Source organism: Eubalaena glacialis, chromosome 12 (genome assembly GCF_028564815.1).
Source record: "Eubalaena glacialis isolate mEubGla1 chromosome 12, mEubGla1.1.hap2.+ XY, whole genome shotgun sequence".
Lineage (NCBI taxonomy): Eukaryota > Metazoa > Chordata > Mammalia > Artiodactyla > Balaenidae > Eubalaena > Eubalaena glacialis.
In genome coordinates, this window is record NC_083727.1 from 4,728,276 (window position 1) to 4,751,921 (window position 23,646).

The following is a 23,646-nucleotide window of genomic DNA, read 5'->3' on the forward strand; positions in this document are numbered from 1 at the left end:
GTGTCAGCTCTCACTGACAACGTGCATTGTGTCTACTACAGTTTAAAAAGAAAAAGTAACCACCCCTTTTTCTGAATTTTTAAGACAACTTCTTGGTGCTTAAGAAACACCAGCTCTAACATTTAAAAAATTTGTCAGAGCAAAGAAAGTACCAGCAGGGAGAACTTTTAACATCATTTCTCCCGTCCTCTCCTCTCCAGTGAAAACAAAGTGACTTCACAGCATCCAAGGTGAGCGTTTGGGACAAGATGTATACACCTCCTCCAAAGCTGAAACTCGACTGTAAGAAAGTCTCATGTTATTTATTGGTGCACCTGGTTACCCAAAATACAGACTCTCCTCAAACACGCCACAGAGGAGACCACCAGCGACTCAGTTTTATTAGCCATACCCCAGCTCTGAGCAGGCTGGGGAAACCAAACATTTATTCTGATGAGATGGACCTCAGATGGACCCTGGAAAAGGAGGTGATAGAGGGATAATCAACAGAAAACCCCCTCCTGGGCTAATTAGTGAATGGCACTGGGGGGGGTCTTGAAGTGTGCCGTGTTTAGGTCTCTGAAAAGCAAGGAAGGAAAACACTCAAAGGGCTGACTCACTTATTTACACACCAGGCTCTTGAGTGTATGATGAGGGTCAGTCTCTGCCCCTTCACTCATCCTCACAAGCCCTCCACTCTGTATCCCAAACCACTACAAGGTGCTGGGATCCGGTTTAGCCCCGGGATGAGTAAGAGGCAGGGCTTGAACTCAGACTTTCTGCCTCTAAAGTCAGAATTCTCTCCTCTCTTCCAAGATAGGGAGAAAGAGGATCCAGAGAGTGTTTTGATCAAGTGGAGGGAGAAACAGTGGCAAACACAGGAGCCTCTTGAGGCAAAGCCTTTAATACTTGTAGGGCGAGGTGAGGGGAGGAGAGAGAGGAGAGAGAGAGAAGGGAGAGAGAGAGAGAGATTGGACCAAAAGAAGTAGAAGATCGAGTTCAGTCCCTGACATTCACTGAGAACAGAGGAAACAGAATCTAAAGCAGAACAACAAAGAACTGACATAATTGCCAGGATGAAGCTTAGGCTGTGGGGATTATCTTTTTGGTATTAAAAGAAGCTGATAAATTTCCAACCCCCTCCCTTCCCCAAGGATTATTACAAGAGCCATTGGTAAGATCTGTTATTTTACAGAAAAATGGGTTTTTGAACATGTTAGTCAGATTGTAGGGCTAAATCTCTTGAGTGTGTGACTTGAACTTCTGTAGGGATGACATTTTTATTCATTCAGGAAGCATTTACTAAACACTTGCGAAGTGCACAATATGGGGGAGTTCCAGAAAAAGTCAAAACCGTGCTTCCAAGGTCTTTGCAAGGTTGGGAAGGTGAGAGCACAAAAGTGAGTCACCGCAGTGAGTGAGTGCCCCTGAATGTACAGTCAGCAGAGCAGACCTGGGGCTTTGGAGAGCACAGGGCAAAGAGGAGGGTGTGAGCTGCACGTCCGGGAGGCTTCCTGCAGGAGGAGGGCCTGGGAGAGGCTGGGACAGGGAACAGGAGCCCCCAGGGTGAGGAGGCCTCGTCCTCTGGAACGAGATGCCCTGTTCCCGGGTCAGGTGTGGCCGGGTCACTAGACCCTCATGTGACAGCTGAGAGGTTAGGCTTTAAGAGGCCGCAGTGGAGAGCCGCTGACAGCGTCAGTGCCGTCCTGCAGAGAAAGTCCCAGGTATCTGCCGGGTTGTGTGAACCAACTACAGTGTGACCGTGAGAAGAATTAGGTTGGTTACCTACAAAAAGAATTGCTTATTTTCCTTGTCTCAAAATAAAAGTCATTTTTAGAAAATCCAGTGCCCTGTCTTTTAAGATTCTAAGTAATTTGGAATTAGGGTGGCTAGATTTAGCAGGTAGAAATAAGACACCAGTCAAGTTCAAATTTCAGATAGATTGAGTAATTTTTTGGTATACGTATGTCCCAAGTATTGCCAGGTATTCTGGTTTTTGCCTGGGAACTCTACTTGAAAGGAGTAGGGAGGGCCAAGCATCATTCAAGTACTCGTGGGATGATGCCTTGCATTTACGAGAACACAGAGCACGGAGAGGCCAGTGGTGCCTCGGTGCACACAGCAGCTGCGGGCCTGAAAAGAGTTTTCTGTTCTTTCTCATATCCATCACATTTACAGTGACCTTCTAGTGGAAGGAATCAAATACATTTTCAGAGTAAAGAATATTTCTGCACTGGCAAGAAGCAATTATCTAATAAATGTTAATGCACTTGATTTAAATCAAATGTTAGTATATTGCATTTTTCTAAAAGGAGAAACACACTGAAGGAAAACTTTTTGAAGAGTCAGGATGCAAAGCCCTGGAGGAGGTTCCATGGAGTCGTTGGGGAGTCCCGACAGCCCCGTCTGGGAGCTTTGGGTGGAATCCTCCGGGCACAGATGGACAGACGGTACATTCCTCTCTGCCCAAATATCCCGAGGAGGAAGCTGGAGCCGGCGTCGTCTGACCCAGAATCCGCAGGGTTAGAGCAGAATTTACAAACGACTTTAGGATGCAGCATTGAGATGGAAGATTTAGAACTGGAGAATTAATTTTCTCTCCCTCCTGAGTAAAGCAGCTCTCTGCCTAAAGCCAAGAATCTTTACAGAATCAAAGTACTGAATGGAAACAATCCCGTAAGCATTGCATGACCCTAATAATTCTGACCATGTTATGCCACATTTTGCAGTGGCCTAAATTAAACAGAAGAGAATCCACGTGATGCGGTCCTCCCGAGAACCAGGCTGAAGCTCTGCCAGTGGACCCGTGTTCCCTGGGGGAAACATGGGGCATTCTCTTTTAGAAGCTAATCAGAATAGAAGGGCACTTGATTCTGTGCTAACAACTGTTTACCGGGGTTAAGTGTTTTAGGTGATACAATAGCTAGGAACAAGCCTCCGAGAAACAGAAAATCTGGACTCGATAAGAACACTTGTTTATTAAAATGTAATCTGAACAATTAGAGCCCTGTAAATATTTCAAACTGGAAATGCTGCAAAATTAAAAAGTTCTCATGAGATTTTATGTTTTCTGGTAAGAATCCCTCTTGCTCAATCACAGTTAGAAGATGATATGCATCTGTACATGATCCCAGAGGAATATTTTTGAAGTAGAAGCTGTTAAGAGAAAACCATGTAATCCTGATAAAAATACAAAACCTCCCTTTTCAAACACCTTTTGATTTTATGAGAAGGGTTTGTTCTCATAATACCTGTATAAGACCAGTATGGTTTTTTCCAATATATAATTAATACTTTATTTGCCTACAACTCTTAAGTCTTACTTTTTAAAACTGCCAATTGTTAAAACAAAGCTCACAGATAGAAGCTAAGGAAAGATAATCTCTATAAAATACAAATGAACCTAGGCCTAAACAAAGATATTGATAAGACTAGTACAAACATTGAACAAAGACACAAGATGAATTAGGCCCAAGATGAAGTTTTTTTTAAAAAATCACTGACTAAGTGCAAAGCACTGGGTCTGTCAGCATTAAAAACAACAATAAAAATATTGATAAGAAATAGCCTTCAACTTTATACACTATGGAAAAATTAGAATGAAATTGAAATAAAATATTCTTCAAAACAGAACTCTTAGAAAAAGTGGGAGGAACATCAACGGATTTCCTACACTGATATTCTATGAAACACTTTCAAAAATATTAATAAAAATGTTACAGTGTAGAGGTCCACGGCCCAACAATTTGAGGAAAAACTCTGTGTGTTGTTTGAAATATTTTCTTATTAGAGGCTCTGAGAAGTTCTGCAACAAAGAATCATGTTTGATTGCATTTAATCCATCATTTTCAAAACTTACTTGAGCACACGACACCATTTCTTCCTGCATACCTATCAACAAGCTAAAGAATATTTCTCAGGAATTACTAACTTGAGAAACAGTCCCTGATTTAAAGAGATCAGGCTCTCTGCATTTATCACCCAAACTTTCAAAAAAACAAAGAGCTGTTGAACAAAATCCACTGAGATATTAACTCATGCTGTTAGTCAAAAGCATGCCATCCATTTTTTCACAACATTGGTGCTATTCCGGCCTCCTGGTCTCCCAGCTCTTGGGAGAGACCCTCCCATTTCCATGGGAAATCTGGTTCCCAGAACTTCCAGCAGGGGGCTGTGTCTGCTAGTGCTGACCGTGAAGGCCTTGAAGCTAGTTCAAGGTTAAGAGGGCTCAACAGCTAACAAGCTAGAAATGTCATCTGGGCTATTAGGACACAGCATTACAAAAGTATGATCATGGTTCAAGAATGTTGCCAGGAGAGAAATCTGTGCTCAGAATTTTATTATTAGGTTTTATCATGTGTCCATTTTCAAATATAGCTAAGAGAGCCCAAAGGGGAAGAAATAAAAACCAAGGAGTATTTTTATAAACTAATAATCAAGTTATGACTGATACTGAAAAAAATTCAAAAGACTTAAAATTTCCCTACGTGGTTAGCAACTCATGTATGCTATTTTCTATCAAAAATAATGCAGAAAAACCAAAATGTGAAAGTACAATTGAAAATGAATGGCAGCATTTCCCTGGTGGCACAGCGGTTAAGAATCCACCTGCCAATGCAGGGGACACAGGTTCAATCCCTGGTCCGGGAAGATCCCACATGCCGAGGAGCAACTAAGCCCGTGTGCCACAACTACTGAGCCTGCGCACCTAGAGCCCGCGAGCCACAGCTACTGAGCCCGTGTGCCACAACTACTGAGCCTGCACACCTAGAGCCCATGAGCCACAACTACTGAGCCCATGTGCCACAACTACTGAAGTCCGAGCACCTAGAGCCCGTGCTCCGCGATAAGAGAAGCCACCGCAATGAGAAGCCCGCGCACCACAACGAAGAGTAGCCCCTGCTCGCTGGAACTAGAGAAAGCCCGCGCGCAGCAACGAAGGCCCAACGCAGCCAAAAATAAATAAATTAAATAAATTAATTAAAAAAAAAAAAAGAAAATGAATGGCTATAAGTTACTCCTACTGAGATGAAGGACAAATGTAACTCTTCAAAGAAAATCCCCGCGAAGGAGGGAAGCACCATGTTTTGGCAAAGTGTATACTGGTGAAGTTCACGTCCATAATCTGGATTATTTTCTCTTAAACCCCTTTTCCCATATCTCCCTCCATACCCTCTTCTAAAAATAAATTTTTTTTAATACTTATAAATTGGGTTGTAAAGAGATAAAAATATTTGGTTCAAAGGGAAAGCAGTATCACTTTAGCCAGAATGGTTGGAAAGATGACAAATAAAGTAGCCGGACAAGAAGGTCAAAAACGCAAATAGACTGAACGGGCACCCAAAACATTGCACTTTTGCTTTAGTCTCAGGAGAGGGTGGCTGCTTGGAGGGGGACTGATTCCCACTGGGAAAGAAATCTGCAGCATGACAGGTGCAAGTGGCTAATAAATTGTGGCATTTGCAAGAGAGTGGAACAATTTAGTCCCTCCCTAGCCTCAGGAGAGTTTGTATGTAATATACCCACACACACATACACACAAAATATCTCACCAGTAAACCAGTCAAACCTTTGCCATTCTTTTATTGAAATGCCAAAACTATCTCTATAAATAAACCATATCTGAAACCAGTGCACTGCACTCTAATTTCCCCATAATCGTGTGTAGATGATTCTGAGAATGTGATTACTTTTATCCTGTGTTTTGATCTCATTAAAAGTCAGTGTTATGTAAAGATGTCATTCCCACATACTCTGTACTTTCATGTACTTTTTATTTTGCTCCAGGAAAGTGACTGTTACAATGTGTGCAAGGTGTACCCTGTAAACTCTGTGTAGGGGGCAGATTTGGGGAAAATACAATATAATGTAAGCAAATAATAAACATTTTCCCACAAGGGAACCTTTCCCTTTCACCTTTCACTGGGAAATGTGACCACAGGGGAGAGAGCGCCAGTGCTCTGGGCGTTCCTTAGCCAAACAAGCTTTCAGACCACACACTGGGTATTTCTAGCAGCCAAAGGTGAAGATCTGGGTGGGATAACCCAGCCCCAAGAAGGGAAGAGATGGGCCACAGAGCTCCTCAGAAGCCCATGCCGGCACTCCCCAGGCCCAGACCCCATGTGCAGGGCTTGGGAGACTAAACCCGATTCTCTAGGGTTTATGTCGAAAAGTTAGTGGCAACTAAGAGCTAAAAGCAAATTATTCCACAGTATCAGACCATCACAGAGTTTTCAAAGAAAGTGTCCTACATATCAACTAGAAACAGATACTCTGGCAGGTACTTAACAGTTAACTCAGGGAATAGAGCTGTGATTTGTAGAATTTGCCAATATCTGTGGTATAAATACTCCCACCGTGGCTAATTTCAAGCCACCGCGTGAGGTCATTGGATGCAGAGGTGGGAAGAAATACATACCGTTGACACTTGGGGTGGCTCAGAGCAGACCGAGCCAGGTTAAGCAGACTGAGGTTTCCCAGCAGCTCCAGACTCCCAAGTCCAGGGAACTTGCTTAAAACACAAAACTAATTTGGTTTAGGAATCTTTGGCTCCACGCTGGAATTGCTTCTCTTTATCATAAATCAGAATTTGTTTAAAACAGATATCGAAACAGCATCTTGATGTTTGTTCAATTCCACCAGCAAAACTATTTTATGTTTAAAAAGTAGTTTTAAGTATCTTAAAAATAACTTTTCCGAAGCAGACCATACACTCTTGCTCAGTCATTTCCATAAGGCTTTTCCCGAGAGCCCCATTTAGGAATATGAAAAAGGACGCTCCAAACATTTATATCTGTTCATTGTTCTGGCATAATTTGGATGAAGAATTTTCAATGAATTTGCAAATAATTTTTTTTTGGCCCCCTCTTCTGCTTTACTCCTACAGTTGCCTGATTGATAACTTCGCCTTTCTCGCCTGTGATTATTTCCCGTGGATCAGAACCTTTGCAGACTGAAGGACCGGGAGACACGGATGCTGAGTAGTAGATGGTGGGGCAAGTCAGGAAGGACATCAAGAAGCACCAGAAGCCTTCACCAAGCCCCGCCCACTTACCACAAACAGTGAGTTGGTCTAAGGTATCTCCATGTGTTTCCATAGGGCTTCTGTCTTCTCACCTTTCACTGCCAAGTAAAAATGAAATTTCTTCTCATGATCCCAAGCCATAAAGCTCTCATGTGGCCTTATGAACTTCAAAGCATTTGCATTTCTTACGGTTCTTATGTGATTAAATACGTGGCCTGTCAAATATTGAATATGTGGGTAAAAAGAAAGATGTATCATGAAGAAAAATACTCATGGCTCTAAAGTATAATTTCACACAATTGGTTTGGGCCAGTAAGATCCAGATGTTATACTTTTTTTTTGGTTGTAATCCATAATCACCAAAGACATGAAAACTTACAATAAGTCAGCCTCCAAACGATGAGCATCTTAGATGAGGGAAGCTGAAAAGAATTTCAAATTCGAATTTTAATTCATCATTTTACTCTTCATGTTATTTCTGGGTTTATTTCGTGACTCTGAAGAGTAGAGTGAATGGAAATAATTCAGTTGTTTTCATCTTTGTGCCTCTGAGGCTGTCTTATGCTCCTGAACACATTTTGCGCTGGGAAAAAATCTCTAGGGTTGCAAATGTTCTGAACATGCTGAAGTGATACTTTTTCTTTTTTTTCAATTTGTCGGTAAGGAGCTGATATAGACCAATTTTATGAATTTTAACAATGTCATTTAGAATAAAATATAAATGTGATAGAGCTCAAAAGATTTTGCATAATCGATGTGCTATACTCAATAACTCCAAGAAAATGGAAAATCAGTCGTAAAAAAGGGCAAGACGAACTCTATAAAAATACAAAATAAAGCCTGTGACAATCTAAGCACTGAGGAATTAGTAAGGTAATTAAATATCATGAACAGTTTCAAAGGAAACAAAGGAAACAAATCAGGGCCGAAAATAACTAGACACAGGTTTAAAGAGAAATGTTACAGTTTGATAATTAGATGAGTGTGCTTGGGAAACGTCTTTGTTTGGCTCCTTTTTTATCTTAACTAAAATTTGAAATGACCGTAAAAATACAGATGAAAGGTGGTCCAAAGGAGTCCAACGATACCACTGTAGCTAAAGAATTTTCCAATAACCTGTAAAATATTAAGGACAAATTAAAGAAAAAAGAAATGTCAAGAGACAAGCGATTACTCTGTGGCTTCTCTTGGGGGCAACCATGGATGGACAGAGGCAGGACATGCGGGTGGGAGCTCACTCTGGAATCAGCTAGAACCACAGTTCCCCTCAGGATTCACACCTTAAAAAAGAAATCCAAGACAAGAGGCTTTGCCCAAACAACTTCTCTCTATCTCTTTTTTAAGTGCACAAAGCAAGTCGCACATCTTTAGAGACTCATTAGGAGATGAACCCATCCCAACAAAGGGCATATCAATGACCGTACATGTTGAAAGAAGCTGGATTTGCTGTAGTAGCTTCTGTTTTGTCAAACAGTTTTGAATGCCTGACAGCTTATGTAGATGCAATTCGTTAAACACGGTTCTGAAGGGAAGAACAAAACAAACCATCCTGTCAACAAATAGCTCTCTGTGCTTTGCGTTCCTTAATGCTGCAAACCAACCACAAGATCTTGAAAATTCAACTAAACCAAAAACAGAATGCAAAGATAACTACTAATAACATCTGCTTGGTGTGTATGGAGGGTGGTTGTTGGGATTTGAGGACAAGTGGAGAAATCAGAGTGACCACAGTAAAACCAGGGTAAAATTTAGCACGGGCTCGTTTCACGCAGGCTAAAACTCTGAGAGGGGTAAGTGTCCCAAGTCACAGCAGAGAAACTGGCCAAGGCAGAAGGGTCTGCATGAAGTTGAGGGTTAATGTGAACACATATGACCTCGGAATAATGTCCAGATATGATTCTTCCAACTCAGCACTCTGAGGAATTACAGAAATGGTAGCGGACCAAGCCATTTGTTTTCTATGCTGGTAGAAGGAAATATATGCGTGTGTCGGTGGGAGGGAGGGGGGCGTGGATTGGGCCAATTGAATAGAGTATGTGGCTGGGCTACAAGGATCTGATCTCCTGGAGCTGATTTGGTACTATGTACACTGTTTTCTGGTGTTGCCATGGTGATGACGTGTCACTAATACAGTAGCCTCCAAACCCACCCCCCAGACTCAAACACTAATCCCCTCCAACCCCCTTCCATTCTGCCCCATAGATATGTTTCTGAAATGTCCACTCTTGTCATGCTGCTTTCTCACGTAAATACCTCAGATGAGCCTAGTATTCAGTCTACAGAAATAAATATAATGATGAGGTATTTTCCCAGCTGGCCCCATTCCATGGTAGACGCCCTGTCCCCACCCTGATCACCAGCTCATTCCATCTCCTTGGAAAGCTTTCCTCCACCTTCTCTACAAAGCTAACTAACCGTCTTCCATTGTTACTTCCAAGTGTCACCTCTTCAATTTGATGCCTCAGGGAAAATTAATTCTCACTCTTCCTTGTTTCAAGAGCATTTTACTTGTACAGAGTTTAGAAGGTGTCATATTGCATTAACGTTTCGAATATATTATATTCGTATTATTTCTATTATGTGTCTGTCTCCAGTTCGATCAAGGTCTCTCAAGGGCAGGGGCAAGTTCTTCCTTCTTTCTGTTCCCAGCAACCCACGGGCAATGAACACTCACTCAGTAATTGTTAGTTGAATAAACAGAGTTTTACAAGTTTATAAGTTTGATTATTTAACGTTACTGATTTTTCCATTTTGCAGGCTTAAAAATACAGATGCAACGCTTAGAATCACCCAAGGGAGTGAGCAGCCATTCCATTCAATGATAGACCCGGAGACATTATATATTTTTTCAAAGGGTCCTGGACTCTTAACTTCCCTTCTGTAAGCTAGATAATACATCAACCAGATTTGCAGTAGAAAAACTTTTATTTGCAAAATTCATAGCATTAACATTGTTATTGGGCTCATTGTTTACACAAGAAAACATTAGCACACAAAAAGCTAGACTAATTTACAGGGCTTTCTTGGTGAATTCACAACAGAGCCACAGCTAAGAGCCAAGATTTACTGAACCCCCAAGTTAATCTGAGTCCATTGAACCATTCTGTAGCTCAGTCAAGGTAGACCTAAGGAAGAAGGATAGAGTTGAAACAGCACCGCCTCTGCTACCAGCCACTGACAGTAGGGTATGGCTAGAATATACCACTTTCCTGTAGGATAACAAGTGAACCATAGCCATTTCGTACTCTCCCTGTATCTCTGGCTGGTTTGAAGCAAGCACGTTATAACTGGTCATGGCACCGTCTTTGGGCTTGAACCAGAGTGAAGCCAATGAGTACAGCATGAAACCCGCTGAGGTCTAACCTCCTTTGTAAAACTATACTTAGTTCCAATGCATAAAGATCCTTCCTGAGCACTAGATGCCTGGAAAATTATATCTTACAGGGTACAAAGTAAAACTTGCCAAGTTATGCATTGAATGTGACAACCCTCAGTACATTTGGAGGTTTCTAAGAAATGTTTCCTAAATTACATTTGGATTTTCTGCATGCTAAGGGAAACAATTTGCATGTCATCAACAGATGCATGAAAATTCCAAGCTGTGTTAGAAAAACTTTATAAACATAAATATTTGGTCTGCCAAATTTCAGGCCTAGGTGTCAGAGGAATAATAGCTCTCTCATGATTCTGTATTTACGTTGTCGACGGGGTCAAATCAAAGATAGGTACGGTGCTTTCATTAAGGAGAAGGATGAAAATGATAGGCAGATTTGGGAATGCGTAAATAACCACATGAGAAAAAAATGGGAAAAAGTGTATAAGGACACCTTAATCGATGTGAAATCAGTTCTCTTTTAAGTTTGACGTCCCACAGAAAGTCAGTGTCAAGCAAACACACACATACACACATGCCCCTAGCGTGAAGTCCCGCCTCTGAAATGATATAACTGTGGGACCCTGAGAAAGTCACAAACGCTGAGCCTGGCTTCTAATTTACAAAATAAGAATGGTGATGTCTTTAGAAAACAAACTTATGGCTACCAACGGGGATAGCGAGGGAGGGAGGGAGAGAGATAAATTAGGGGTCTGGGATTAAGATATACACACTACTATATATAAAATAGGTAAACAACAAGGACCTACTGTATAGCACAGGGAACTATAGTCAGTATATTATAATAACCTATAATGGAAACGAATATGAAAAAAAGAATATATATATAATAACTGAATCACTTCGCTGCACACTTGAAACTATCACAACATTGTAAATTAACTATACTCCAATTTTTTAAAAAAAATTGACAATTAAAAAAAAGAATAGTAATTGGTGATGTCTTCCTATGGAACTACTGTGAATATTAAAATAAATAAGCACCTGAAAATCTGTTATAACTGGGAAAAGCTTTTTACAGACAGGCAATAGAAACAACAACAAAATACATGTCATGAAGTCCAAAATGTGAAAACCTAGTGAGATGTAGATAAACATGAAGGTGTAAGTGATCCATCTTAAGTGTAATTTTTTAAACAGGGTTCCATCATTTTCTAATTCTTGAACGAGGACTCCATTTGTAGAAAGAAAACTAGATTATTGCTGTTTATGCACCAAATAAGACTCCTGGTTACTTGATACCTGACCTCACCTGGCAAGCTCCCCCTGAGTCTCCAACCAACTCAGACCTACGTGTCCTGCAGTGGCCTCACCCCCGCCCCGACCTGTCCCTCTGCCACTTGGAGCCTCTCAGAAGCATCACTACCCAGCATTGTGGGAAAGACAAAACCTCCCCGTCCAAATTCAAGAGCAGTGCTCAAGGAAAGAGCTTCTGGAAGAGTTTTATAGTTTGCTGGTCTCCAAGAGTGTTCTCTGGCTTATCTCACTTTCCTATTTTGGTTTCTCCCACTTTCGTATTTTTATCCCATTTTTTGGTGAACTTATTTCATCACTTCCTTTGTGATGTCTACTCCTCTCACAGCCACTTTCCTTTTCCTGGGGTCTCTTTCCTGTCCTCTCCCTGCAGCCTTGTTCTCCTCCTTCTTTCTCTCTTCATCTTCTCCCAGGTAACGCAGCCACGATGTAAAGGGCTCAGGACTGTTAGCAGCCCATGAAATGTTTTGATTTCTTTTGGAACCAGAAGAGAAAGTGAATTCTTAGGTCCAATAAAATGTGTTAATAAACAAGATTAACATAGTCAGAGGAGATTACAGACAGAGTTGTAAAATAGACTTCTTAGTATATTCTTTCTGTGGAAGAAGGAACCACAGACAGTGGTCTCTAGGGCCCATAGATGTCATACTGAGGCCCTGCCTTCTTCCTTTACTGAAACTTATCAACACCTTGACTTAACTTTCAGAGTAAAATCCACTTCGTCATTTTTCAAAATTTTCCCAACAACGAAGTTAGTAGCTGACTTTTCTGGGTTCCTGTAGCACTTTGAACATATATATCCCTGACTGGAATTATTACCCTCACATCAATTATCTTTTGATGAGCCTCAGTGGGCTGTGAGCATTTTGCAAGCCTGAACCTATTTACCTTTGCAGGGGATTAATCCATGTTTCATATCCTACCTAATCAGCAGGTGAATCGGGAAATTATCAGTGACTTACACTGCATCCGCTGGTGCTTTCTCATTCACTAAATGTACACACACCACCTGCCATCCAAACAGGGCAGGAAACCCCAGGAGAAGGGGGTAGGTCACGGCCATGTCAGAAATGTAGGGGTAAGACGTGAAACCATCAGCAATGCTGCTCACTGGTGAAGAGGTAAGATGCCCAGGGTCTGCTGTAGATGTGGCAACTGGAATCGTGCAGATTTCTGGTGGGTTACGTCTGCTCATCCCACATACCTGTTTGCCACTGGAAACTTCCACGGACAGATTCTGAGCAGCTAGCAGCACACAAATGAATATTTATTTACGCACATAACAAGCCAATCCATTATCCATACTACCTGAAGTCTGATTGATTGAGGCAGCAGAATTCCCAGGGGGGGAAAAAAGCCCTGGAAATACACTGCAATCGCAGGATCTTCGAGTTTATGGAAAGGTAAGGTGGCCCTTGGATCAGAGGGACGGATGTTTACAATCCAAGGGAGGAAACTAGAGCAAAAGTAAGAGACTACAGGTTCACATTTCCAACACTTCCATGGTTTACACAAGCCCCTTTTTCAAGGCCAGAACAATATTTCTTCGTTTCTCATTATTGTAGCTTGACACGGTTTCAAAGCACCACATGTACTTCTGAGTTGGATAACGCACAAAGAAAGTGTGTGTGATGTTACTGCTGAAAAGAATCCTAAATCAGGATTTAGAGCTCTTGAACTTCAACAAATGTCTTGGTAGGTGGGTAATTCAAAACCTCCCAGGGAAAGAGCGAGGCATTCGCTAAATCAGGACCCATGTGAGTACGTGTCTGCCGGAGGAAATGGTTGCGACTTGAAAAATTCGACTTGGGGAGAAAAGAAAGTGCTCTTTTCCCTCTAGAACTTTCAGTTCTCCTCGTGTCTTTTGTTGCTGTAAAATTATATTCATTAACAAAGCCCCCTGGAAAGCTGCCTGGGCTGAACAGCAGCTGGAAAAGATGCTGCAGAAGGAGACTAAAATTGATCCAAAGGTTTGCACAAGCCCAAGGCTTCAAAAAGCATGAGACTAAGCAACTCCAAAACCAGGACCTCCACCTGGGGGTGAAGTCCCTGCCGCCCTGGCTGGTGTGGCCGGCCTGACCCCTTAAGGCCCCCCCTGTCAGATCGCTCCGATTGTGGGACCCGGCCTCAAAGCACAGGGAGTGTGACCACTGCCCTGACAAGTTGAAGGTCAATATAAGAAAAAGTGCAAGTAAACGAAGAGCCCAGTCTTCCTCTCCTACCTACGGAAAAAGTGAAAGTGAGGGGGCTTCCCTTGTGGCGCAGTGGTTGAGAATCTGCCTCCCAAGGCAGGGGACACGGGTTCGAGCCCTGGTCTGGGAAGATCCCACATGCCGCGGAGCAGCTGGGCCCGTGAGCCACAATTACTGAGCCTGCGCGTCTGGAGCCTGTGCTCCGCAACAAGAGAGGCCGCGATAGTGAGAGGCCCGCGCACCGCGATGAAGAGTGGCCCCCGCTTGCCACAACTAGAGAAAGCCCTCGCACAGAAACGAAGACCCAACACAACCAAATAAATAAATAAATAAATAAGCCTACACCTTTTTTAAAAAAAAAAAGTGAAAGTGGGAATCTTTCCTTTATTTATCAAACTCCCAACTGCGAGCCCTTGGGTGGGAGAAAAGCAGCGTATCCAGAACAGTGAGTGTCAGCTCCGCATCCTCAGGAAGCTTTGCCAGGGGAGACCTGGAGAAGGTGACCTTGCAGCACAGAGGCCATCACTGATTGAATCTATCCCATCCTCAGTCCAGAGATGGGCAACCACAGCTGATCCTGCGGGATGCCTTTCCTCCTTGACTATTTACTTTGTATTCTGGGCCACCGGATCACTTGGGTTGGAAAGGACTGGTTTGACTTGTTCCGCTGTTTTCAGTTCATCCAGGAACTCACATGCCTACAGCCCCTTCCAGGCCCTGGGAAGCCTAAGCCTGTGCCCAGAGGAGGACTTGGTGATGACCTGCTGCTTAAATGTAAATGAAAGCTGACCCAGTGCCCCCAGTGTGTCTTTTAACGAGGCTAAAGATTTAAATTTGGAAGTTGAACTTTTTCCTCTGTACTAAACCTTTAATTTCATAGGCTGGGCCAAGAGAAAAGGAAACCCACAGGCATGCCTGGGAGAACTAACACAACTGTTCCATCTGTGACGGCCACATTGAAAGGATTTCATCAAATAACTAGTGTTTTGTTTTCTCTCAGATATGTTTTCAAAACTTGCTAAAGTCACTTTTTATGACTAGCATAAAAATTAAAAACTCTCCTGTGCAATTTAATGAGTTCTTATGAAAAATACTTAGTAGTAGTAGTAGTAGTAGTAGTAGTAGTAGTAGTTAGGAATCTTCTCTGAGTTTTGAGGTAATAATGCACTGAGTTTAATGTATAATTACTAAAAAACTCTTTCAGTATATAAGCCTCAAAAATATTATATGAAGAGAAAAGTTCTTACTCTGTAACAAAACTGCAGGACTTTTTCCAACCTGTCAGACTATTAGTAAGAAAATGTGGGGCTACATTTTTCACACTTACCAAGAAATAAAATTGACATGCGAGTGATAGCTAGCACAAGACATCTTGTCCCTCGAGAATGAATCTGATTCATCTGTGTCTCCTGGTCTCTCACTGATGGCTCCTGGCAGGATGCCCTACACCCACCAACACCTAAAAATTATTCACTGAAGATGACAATTTATATCTGCCCTCAAGACTGGGACAATATCTCTGCCTGTCCCATGTCACTGGCCTTGTGCCACCCAAACCGCAAATGCAAGCAGCAGGTGGGTTTGTGGAGCAATAAAATGAATGTGTGTGAGGCCACCTGGAGGGTAATGGTGCCAGGGCGCCACTCTTTCCCAAGCTGCCCCAGCCTGCTAGTGAGGAAGGAAAGGCTCTCCGGTAGATTTTACACCAGACAAATTGGTGCTTCAGCCTGCTAGGGCACTTAATTAGAAATAGGTTTAATCAAAATATTTCACAGTGCAAAGATGCAAACCTCTTGGATAACTAATAACCTGCTGTATTAAAAAAAAAAAAAGATGCAAACCTACAACCTTATATATTTAAAACATTTTACTGGGGAGAGAGTGTAAAAGGAATTTTCATAATTTCTGATATAATCTCTGATTTTTAAATATTTCAAATATGGGAAAAGTACCAAATCACTTAAATTCAGCAATTCTGACAGGAACTTAAAAATCTTATTTTTTATAAGCAGATTATGTCATTAGAGACTGTTACAGTAATTCCCTTTCCCTTTAGAGAGCTCCGCTGCTTATAGATGTTAGCTAACCTCCATTAGCACCAAAGGTTACCTGTCTTTTTTCTGGTAAAGGTAAAAGCATCCTGTTACTGGTTTTAAACTCTAACAATAGGACAACAAAGGCCCCAAACCTTGCTCTTCTGCGGTACCCTAATGAAATCTAACTGGGGAATGAGAAAGCAAGAGACATCCCAGGCTTTGAGGTTTGTTGTTTTTTTTTTTAAATTGCCCATTTTCCCCTTGCACTGAGGCATTAATCCTTGAAGAATAGAAAGTAGACTTGCCAATAACCCAGCAGAGAAGGGTCCTGGGAGTGAGAGAAGGGAGGAAGCTCATAATTGTGGGAGAAGTCCTTCCCTCTCCCAAGAAACCACTATTGAATCTTGTGGGCCCTCCCTGCCCTGGATCTGGAAGTCCCCCCTGCCGGAGCGGCATTGGTATTCAAATTAGTCTGCCAATCTCAGCCTGGCACAGCTCTTGGTGGCCTGTCAGTACACGGCTTGAAGAAAAAGTACCCGATCTCAGATCCGGGGAGATCCAGCCAGATTTCCAACCCCACCCCCCCCCGAAATATATGTCATCAGCCTGTAAAGCAAGCTGCTTTGAGGTGGGAAGTGTTTTCTTTGCTACAGTCTTTATTTTTATTAAAACAAAAATAACTAGAAGACAATGCATCTCCAACAGAGATTTAAAAAGAAAGAGGAAGGGGCTGCAGAGTCAAGCTACTCATTCAGCTCCACGCCGGTTTCTATGGGAACAAGAGCTGCTTTGTGTGGCTTGAACAAGTCCCCGTCCCCCCACCCAATGTGCTGGGGCCACTGCCCTGGGATTGTATTTGTGTGGCCAACGCTTCTGCGTCGCTCACTCTCCCTGCCCCCATCGGTCCCCAGCAACAACACCCAGCGCCACAGAAGCAAAAAGAAAAGAAGAACTCATTGCACCCGAGCTGAATTAAATCATGAAGCACAAAAGTGTCCAGGAGGCTGGGAGCCCGCATTCAGCCCAAAGGACCACGGCCGTCATGTGGTTTCTGGCCTCATTTTTTATCCCTTCTTCAAGCAGGTTATGACTACTACTTCTCAACTCTTTTCATGCATAACACACACACTTTACGTATCCATTTAAATTGTGTTCCATGCATAACATGCTGTGGTTACATTCGATATTATAGAAAAGTAATAATAGTGATAAGCTGAATGGAAAATGGCCAGAGAAGCATGGTTTAAAGCAAACTTCACTCAGTAACATTTTTAAAATCTTCACGCTTTCTGTTTGTGTGCAAGTGCACATGTGTGTAGGGGACTAGGGGGAGAGAGAAACTTTTATTTTTTTTTTATTTTTGTTTTTTAACATCTTTATTGGAGTATAATTGCTTTACAATGGTATGTTAGTTTCTGCTGTATAACAAAGTGAATCAGCTATACATATACATATATCGCCATATCTCCTCCCTCTTGCGTCTCCCTCCCACCCTCCCTATCCCACCCCTCTAGGTGGTCACAAAGCACTGAGCTGATCTCCCTGTACTATGCAGCTGCTTCCCACTAGCTATCTATTTTACGTTTGGTAGTGTATATATGTCCTTGCCACTCTCTCACTTCATCCCAGCTTACCTTTCCCCCTCCCCGTGTCCTCAAGTCCATTCTCTATGTCTGCGTCTTTATTCCTGTCCTTCCCTTAGGTTCTTCAGAACCAGTTTTGTTTTTTTTTTTTTTTACATTCCATATATATGTGTTAGCATACAGTATTTGTTTTTCTCTTTCTGACCTACTTCACTCTGTAGGACAGTCTCTAGGTCCATCCAGCTCACTACAAATAACTCAATTTCGTTTCTTTTTATGGCTGAGTCTCATTCCATTGTATATATGTGCCACATCTTCTTTATCCATTCATCTGTCAATGGGCATTTAGGTTGGTTCCATGTCCTGGCTAGTGTAAATAGTGCTGCAATGAACATCTGTGAAGTATGGTTTTCTCAGGGTGTATGCCCAGTAGTGGGATTGCTGGGTTGTACGGTAGTTCTATTTTTAGTTTTTTGAGGACCCTCCATACTGTTCTCCATAGTGGCTGTATCGAAACTTTTAGAAGCTCCTCTCTGTCTACCTTGGATGAGGGAGGTGGAGCAGTGCTCAGACTGTGAGGCCAGGGAAAACCCAAAGTTCATCTTCTCTGTTTGACTGGGTATCTTTACTTTGGCACTTTTTTTTCTAATTCATTTTGACTTTTAAATTAAAAAAGGGAAATATTTATGAATCTATTACTCAGAAGCTGCCATGCAAAACGTTTTAGCACATAAATCCTCATCATTTTACTGAGTGTCAGGACTTTTTTTTGACTAAAGGAAAAGCATATTTCTTAACATTTTTCATAGATCACCACTCTACAAGCTCCTTAGCTTTCAAAGGCACTCTTTCTTTTAAAAGCTTTACGGAGCGGTTCAAAGTCTACCTCTGGCAAAGCCCAGTGCTGTTCCCAGGCAAGCTTCAGATTCAAAGACATTTGTGTTTTGTCTGTAAGTATTTATTTAGGAGATCTGCAATTCATTTTCTTTTGCAAGATGAAATGTCAATTTTCATTATTTAGATTCAAACTCATAAAAAAAAAAAAATTAACCTATTTATGTATAACCAAGTTGCTGTCTTACAGTTTTGAAAGGTAGCTTGGGCTATAGGGCATGAAAGGAGTTAATAAAGATTTAGGGCCATTGTAAGCCTTAGTGAATAAGAAATACGATTTGCTCATAAAAGCCAGAAATCATCCTCAAATCCTTCTTTTCCCTCACTCACCTTCCTCATAAATATAAAACCTCTTTATCACAAAGATGTTAGGACACTGGCAATCTGCAGAGATTTTTTACATTCTCACAACTGGCCTATTTTGTCCTCTCCCACAAGATTGTGCAGGATTCACTTAAAATATTATTTCTCAAAATGTGAAGCAGATTGGAAGTCCTGAGTAGGTTGATTTATCTCCCAGGGTCACAGTTAACTCATGTCCTCTTTTCTCTTCTTTTCTTTTCTTTACTTTTTTCTTCTCTGGTTTCCTTTCCTCTTTTGTTTTCTCTTCTCTTCTTTTCTTTCTCTAAGAACCTTCCCAGAATGAAGCATTCGAAGTCAGGATGCCCCAAAGACCAGACACCACTTTATCAATAATTACTGAAGTTTCTGCTCTCCCCCATTCCACTCTGAGTGGAGTTTCTCTCCTTCCACTCTGAAGGAGAAAAGCCTCTCCAGATTAGATCACCCTAGTGTTCTGGGCCTCTCCCTTTCTTATCCCTTAGGAACCAGCATCCTCCTCTGTTTCAAGGGTTTCCCCACCTCCGGCCACTTCTCTGCACTGGCTTCGTTCCTTCTGCCTTGAAACATGGGTAGATCTCTGAAAATCCTACAAAGGTTTTCACCAGGCTTTACTGCATCCTCTATTTACTTTCTCTAATCGCCATCAAAATCATCCGAAGAAAGGTCATAGCTACCACGTAATTTCTCAGACTCATAGGGTCTTTGTAGGAAAAGCCACCTACTCATCTCTTGCTCCCCTTCCCATCACGACGAACTCTCCAATGGGTGGCCTGCACGTTTCTCTGACTATCCCGTCTTTTCTTTCTTCTACCTCTGTGGTCTAACACCCATTCCCACCAGGGTACCAGACCCGCTCTCCTGAAGGTCTCCACAGGCAGAGAGAACTGCTTTAGCCTCTTTACTCTGTTGCTCTCCATTTTCTACTTGAAATGCTTTGCTTTTATGTTTCCACACTGCAGAAGCTTTCTGCTGCTTCTCCTACCTCTGGCCTCACCCTGTTTCCTTTCCTAAATCCTGATTCTCTTCCCCCTCCTTCCTTATTTTCTCTCTGTGCTCCACTCTCCTCATTTTATTTCAACTCCAATTCCAAGTCAGATAACAAATCTTGTCTTTTCTTATACATCTTCATCTTCCCTTCCCTTACATGCCAGTTGCTACTTCTGTTTATCAAGCACTTGTCACCCAACACCCAGGTTACTGAAATGACCTCCCAATAGGTCAACTCTAAATCCAAAGTTCAATTGGGTTCAAAGCAAGAGACTGACTTGAAAACTACAAGAATATATGGTCCTTGAGCATTGAGACTATCTTACTCAGCTTTTAATATCCATAGATCTACAAGTAATCCATGGAAATCATATGTCTAGTGGACTCTAAATACATTCACTCATTCAGAAACATTCACCACGTCACTACTAAGCAACAGAGACATGGTAGTGAAACATACACATGGGGGTATCTGAATTTCTGGGACTTCCAGTCTAGTAGAGGCAAAGACATGGAGCCAATAATCATTAAAATAATGAATTACAATTAAAATACAAGGGAAAAACAGAGGGTGCAGTGAACATGTAGAACAAAAATGCCCACCTGGGGTGGGGAGAACAAAAAGCTGCCCTGAAGAAGCCTGAGATGGGACCTGAAAGGACGTAAAGGAAGATGGAGTGGATGCAAACACTGGAGCAACAAGTGCGGGAATGTAAAGCAGGAAATTGAGGAACTGAAAGATGGCCAGTAAGGCTGGAAGGAGAAAGGGAAGTGTAACCAAGCAGGACCCTATGGGGCCTTTCCGGGACAGACCTTCCTCCATCTTCCCCTTGTTTGTAGAAAAACTTTAGCCTCCTAGGCTTTCCCCAAGTTCCAAAGAATAAATTTAACCAGAGAAGTGAGAAAATGCAGAAACAAAGGAAAACAGTCAAGCAAGACACAATAATAATAGTTTAACCATTAAACAAAGTCAAGGACCTTTAGTTCTGCCTCAAGGGCTATAGATAATATCCTGAGCCATATCTTTTGAGCTGTTTTGCAGATACTGAAACCCCTACTGGTGGAAGAAGTTAACTGTATGCTGCCCACAAGCACGTAGACCCCAGACCAGCTGGAACCAGAAGGTTGATGATGTTGACTCCCAATTACCTCACAACCAACCAATGCAAAGAATGTCCATGAGCTGATCACACACCCTGCAACCCTCTCCCTCACCCTGTCTTTAAAAGCCTTTCCCTGAAACCCATCGAGGAGTTTGGATCTTTTGAGCATTAGCTGCTGGGACTCCTTGTTTGGTGCCCTGCAATAAACACTGCACTTTCTTTCACCACAACCCAGTGTCAGTAGACTGGCTTTACTGTGAGCTGGCAAGTGGACCCAAGTTCAGTTAGGTAACAGAAGCAGTGGTGCAAGATGAAGAACTTAGCTCATTTGGGGCCAAGTCATGCATGGTAAGAATGTTGGGCTTTATCTAGAACAGAGGGAAGCCATTACACACAAAGCATAGATGGTGCTTTTACAGCTTCTTCCCATCGATTTTGGGAAATTCACACAACTTCTCCATTCTTGTTGCAATAACATTTAAATCTTTAAAATAAGTGTAATTGATATTAATGAGAGATTGTTGGAATGGAAATAGTTGAAATATGAAAACATTTGACCTTCCTGTAGATGGGAGAGGCATACCAATAGACAGGACTAAAATCGCAGAGTGCTGGGAGAGAAGGGAGAGTGGCTAGTAACCCACATGGCACCACATGACAAGACAGAAATAGCCAAAGATGACAAGATTGTCTGTCTTTGGAAACTTTCAGCTTGAGCACCTTTAGGCATGTAGTGCAACGGGATGACTTCAATGCTGAAAAAGTCTTTCCCTGCAGGGCCTTGGGGAAATGGGCTTTTCAAGGGGGAGCATGTTAAAACTTTGTAAACATCTTCTAATTAGTATGGCAGCAAGACTTGCCAAACTAGTAGCCCCCAGAGCTTTCTGACAATACATTGTATTCAGTGAACACTCAAGGGATGAGCCTGAGAACTCTTTGAAATGCAGTGCAGCTACCATTTTTCTTCCTTTTTTTGTGACCATGACCTCAAAAATAGATATAATTTTATAAATAAAAAATAGTTCTCCTTTATGTCTAACTTCTGCACCCACCATCCCTAAATTAATACATATGAGATGGCAAGATTTTATTTTGACCTTTTCACTGAAGTCATTTGATGTCAATTTGTTTTTATAAGCATCTAGACCACAGTTACTGCTATTCTGATATTTGGCTTTTAATTATCAAAGACAACTTACCCATTAGTCATACCACCAAAATCTTCCTCTATTTCCATTATCCATTTTTTGGTTTGATTATCCCCAAGATAAGTTCTTCATCATTTAATCAACCATAATTAACAATGTAAGTGTAGTTATTCAAATTCATGCTCACTGAAAATAATGTAACAAAAAGGACTTTTGATAAATATGGCTTCCAGATTATCAAATTAGATGAGCATTTACCATTACTTTAATTTTTAAGTACTTTAAAGTTTCAAGAATGTTTCCACTTATATTCACTTACTTTATTTGGTTCACAACTCATTTATTCAGCTGGGCTGTGTGACTTGTATTCTGAGAACCTTTGTAAAGTTCAAATATTATTACTCCATCTTAATTTATTGAGATAATGTTTTGAAAGTTATCAATGTATATATTTCTTAGGATATAGGTTTAGCTGCTATCACAGAAACAAAAAATGACAGTACCTTAAATAAGATGGAAATTTAATTCTCTCTCATATAATTGTGGGATGAAAGTATCTGGGCTAGAAGGGTAGCTCCTCCTTTCTATCTTATTTTTCTGTACATTCTAAGGTCATGTGGCAGGCACTGGTGGGGGACCACAGACACATAAGGGGATGGAGGAACCCCCAGCGACCGGCTTGTGGGATCTTGGTTCCCAGGCCAGAGGTCAGGCCTGCGCTCCTGTGGTGGGAGCTCTGAGTCCAAACCACTGGACTAACAGGAACCTCAGACCCCAGGGAATATTAATCGGAGTGAGGCATCCCGAAGGTCCTTGTCTCAGCACCAAGACCTGGCTCTATCCAACTGCATGCAAACTCCAGTGCTGGACGTCTCAGGCCAAACAACCAGTAAGACAGGAATACAGCACCACCCATCAAAAAAAAAAAAAAAAAAGAAAGAAAGAAACAACAAAAATATATGTTACAGATGAAGGAGCAAGGTAAAAACCTACAAGTAAACCTACAGGCAAACTACCTGTAAAGGAATTCAGAGTAATGATAGTAAAGATGATCCAGAATCTCGGAAACAGAATGGAGAAAATACAAGAAACATTTAACAAAGATCTAGAAAACTAAAGAGCAAGCAAACAGTGATGAACAACACAATTACTGAAATTAAAAACACTCTAGAAGGAATCAATAGCAGGAAAACTGATGCAGAAGAACGTATAAGTGAGCTGGAAGATAAAATGGTGGAAATAACTGCCAGGGAGCAGAATAAAGAATGAAAAGAATTGAGGACAGTCTCAGAGACCTCTGGGACAACATTAAATGCACCAGCATTTGAATTATAGGGGTTCCAGAAGAAGAAGAGGAAAAGAAAGGGTCTGAGAAAATATTTGAAGAGATTATAGTTGAAAACTTCCCTAACATGGGAAAGGAAATAGTCAATCAAGTCCAGGAAGCACAGAGAGTCCCATACAGGACAAACCCAAAGAGAAACACACCGAGACACATATTAATCAAACTATCAAAAATTAACTACAAAGAAAAAATATTAAAAGCAGCAAGGGAAAAGCAACAAATAACATACAAGGGAATCCCCATAAGGTTAACAGCTGATCTTTCAGCAGAAACTCTGCAAGCCAGAAGGCAGTGGCAGGACATATTTAAAGTGATGAAAGGGAAAAACCTACAACCAAGATTACCCTACCCAGCAAGGATCTCAT